Below are 3183 nucleotides of genomic sequence, written 5' to 3'. Positions count from 1 at the left end.
AGAGCCCCCCCCCAAGAAAAAAAACCTTTAAAAAAAAAAAAAAAAAAAAAGAAAGAAAGAAAAGAAATACATTGGGTGAATGTGTGTCCAAAATCCCAGGGGGAGAATGGAAGAGAAGGGACTGTGGCGTGGCCGCCCCCTAGGGGGTGATTTCTCACTTTCCCTCTCTCCCTCCTTTCTCTGTCTGTCACAAATGCACAGACTCTATTGGAAAGAAAAACCATTTAACTGGACTGTGGCGTGGCCGCCCCCTAGGGAGGTGATTTCTCACTTTCCCTCTCTCCCTCCTTTCTCTCTCTGTCTCTTGCAAATGCACAGACTCTATTGGAAAGAAAAACCATTTAACTAAAAGAATAGCAAGGTACTAAGTCATGAGAGCTTACAGGAGAACAGGACCCTCTCTGGAGACCCTGGAGGGCAGGGGTGAATGACAGCACCAGGCGCCCTCCGTACCTCAGCTGGGTCCCAGCTCCCCTCCCTGCCTCCCGCAGACACGTGGCTCCCGTGGGGCCGCTTACCTCGGGGCGAAGGTTCCACGTAGTCTACCACGGCCACCTTCCTCCCCAGCTGGGCGGCTGGAACGGGAAGAGCATCAGGTGAGCAGGAGAGGGCGGCTGGCACGGGGCTGGGGAACAGAGCCTCCCAGCAGCCCCTGGGGCCTGGGCCTCGGATGCCCACCCAGCAGCCCAGGTGAGCAAGGCCAGGGACCTCTGGTCTGCCCTAGAGTCTGACCCTCAGGCCACACTGCCCACCACCACTGTACCTCATCTCCTGGCCTCCCCACTGCCCACCCAGCTGCACTGCCCACAGGCAGGACCCTCAGGCCTCTTCTTGGACCACCGCCCTCGCACCGCCTCGCCCTGGAGCTGTGGGACCAGCACCCCCTGCACCCCACGTTCCAAGTCCTGACGTGCAGCAGGAGCTCAGCCCACACAAACACGGGCATCGCAGGAGCCGCCCAGCCTCCACCCTGCGGAGGCCCCACAGGACCCCCCACCCCCCCGCAGCCCACCTCCTGTGTGTTCCTGGAGGCCCAGCTCCTCTCCTCCCTCCGGCAACAATGAATGGCACACGGAGTGGGACCTCCACCCACAGTCCCCCTCCTCCAAGCCCTCAGGGTGAGGAGTAAAGCAGGACCAACGAAGCAGCAGGTCTGAGGCCCAGCAACAGCACGGGGGTGCAGGCTCTGGATTCTCACATGGCCAGCTCTGCAGCTGGAGTCCTGGACCCAGGGGCTTGAAAACCATGCTGGCCATGTGTGCACATGTGCCCAGAGTCCCAGGAGGAGAAAGGAGAAAGAATGGTGAGGGGTGATTTCTCACTTTCTCTCTGCCTCGCTCTGTGTCTCTCCAGTGAACGCACGTGCCTTATGTCAGAAAAACAGGGACCAGCAGTTAGCATAATGGCTATGTCGCTGGACTCCCATGTAGTTGACCGCGGCTCGAGTCCCGGACCTGGTGGCTTAAACTCACGCCGGGCCGTGTGCGTGCATGCCCAAGATCCCGAGAGGAGAATGGAGGAGAAGGGATTGCGGTGTGGCCATCCCCCCTGGGGGGTGATTTCTAAGCCACCGGGTCCTGGACGCGAACCACGGTCGACTACGTGGGAGTCCAGTGACGTAGCCATTACGCCAACTGCTGGTTCCCATTTTTTGTTTATTTTAAAGTAATTATTAACGTACTTTTATTTATTATTATTTTTATTTGGCTATAGGACACATGCACTTACCAGAGAGAGACAGAGAGAGTGAAAGAGCAATCCGCCAGGCTCAGGACTCAAACCGCGGTAGGCCATGTGGGCATCTAATGCCTTAACCACCATGCCACCTCCTGGCCCCATCATCATCATTTGGTTTTAACTGCTAGAGGGTGTGTGTGTTCACCAGAGACAGACAGAGAGGCATTACCAAGCTGTAACCCTGTCTCTCCCATTTCTCTCTCTTGTTGAGATGTGAGGCACACACGCACACAAACCTGGTATGCATTACAAGTCACGGGGGGGGGGGGGGGGGGTTGGATTCGAACCGTGGTTGACCACGTGGGATCTGGCTCCCTTAACCACTCAGCTCCAGGGCCAACCCCTTCTGCCACTTTGATCTCACACGCTGGCTTCTAGAACTACCAGAAAAGCAATGTCTGTTCTCTGAGCCAGCTAGCCTGCGGGACTTTGTCCCTGCAGCTCCACAGATGGCTGAGTGGTAAGATATATTTTCTATCTTTTTTTTAGGGGGGAGAGGTTTTTGCTATAGGGCACGTGCACTCACCAGAAACACAGAGACAGAGAGACAGAAAGCGAGAAATCAACCCCCAGGGGGGTGGCCACGCCGCAATCCCTTCTCCTCCATTCTCCTCTCGGGATCTTGGGCATGCACGCACACGCGCCCGGCGTGAGTTTAAGCCACCAGGTCCGGGACTCGAGCCGCGGTCAACTACATGGGAGTCCAGCGACGTAGCCATTACGCTAACTGCTGGTCCCCCAAGTTGTCCGCTTTAAAAAATGTACAGTTTATTGTTTATTAATTATATCTCAACAAAGCTGGGGGAAAGTGGCCGTCCACAGGGGAGCTGCCACATTCACGAAAGGAAAACGAAAAGACAGACCCGGGGACCGTCTGAGTTCCGGATTAAAGAGACGTGTTTCTCTAGAGCCACGCCACCGAAGGGGACACACAGTCTGCACCGAGGAACATCACTGGGCCACCCAGCCATCTCTGCCATCCATTTCCGGGGCTGGCCTGAGGTCCAGTGGGTGCTGTCCCTGCCTGCCTGCTCCTGTGGGTACCATTACAGGTTCCTGTCCCCACCAGGCCAGCGCTGTCCCCCATCCTGGGAGCATGAGAAGCGCACAGTAGGTTTCCTTTACACCATCTGCAAGCCCGAGACCAGTACTGATGACAGAGGACCCCAGTTGCACGGCCAGAGCACCTGGTCACCCCCTTACCCGGGCACCCTTCTGCCCACCTGCGCCCTCCCCACTTGCCTGCATCTGTCCGCTTGTCATCATTCAGACGACGGCAGAGTTCAGATGACAGATTTGCGAACTCCAATGGTGAACAAGAGTCGCAGAGAGGCACCCCCTGAGTCGCAGTGAAAGGCAAGGAGGTGTCTCCGGCCGCCCCTAGGCCCATCTGGCCTGTCTTTGCTGAGCACCCACAGGTGCCAGTCTGAGACAGACACGGCCGGG

General features: G+C 57.0%; 1 protein-coding gene across 1 annotated transcript in view; it reads right to left on the bottom strand.

Annotated features, from left to right (window-relative positions):
• Positions 1–3183, bottom strand: part of TXNRD2 (thioredoxin reductase 2) — a gene marked incomplete in the record, with an annotated part of 69241 nt that overhangs the window by 64665 nt on the left and 1393 nt on the right. The window contains 1 exon segment of the mRNA XM_027772609.1: positions 519–575.

Source organism: Tupaia chinensis, unplaced genomic scaffold (assembly GCF_000334495.1).
Source record: "Tupaia chinensis unplaced genomic scaffold, TupChi_1.0 Scaffold000287_1, whole genome shotgun sequence".
NCBI lineage: Eukaryota > Metazoa > Chordata > Mammalia > Scandentia > Tupaiidae > Tupaia > Tupaia belangeri.
The sequence above is the reverse complement of the archived record's forward strand: the minus strand, read 5'-3'. Positions and strand labels throughout refer to the sequence as shown.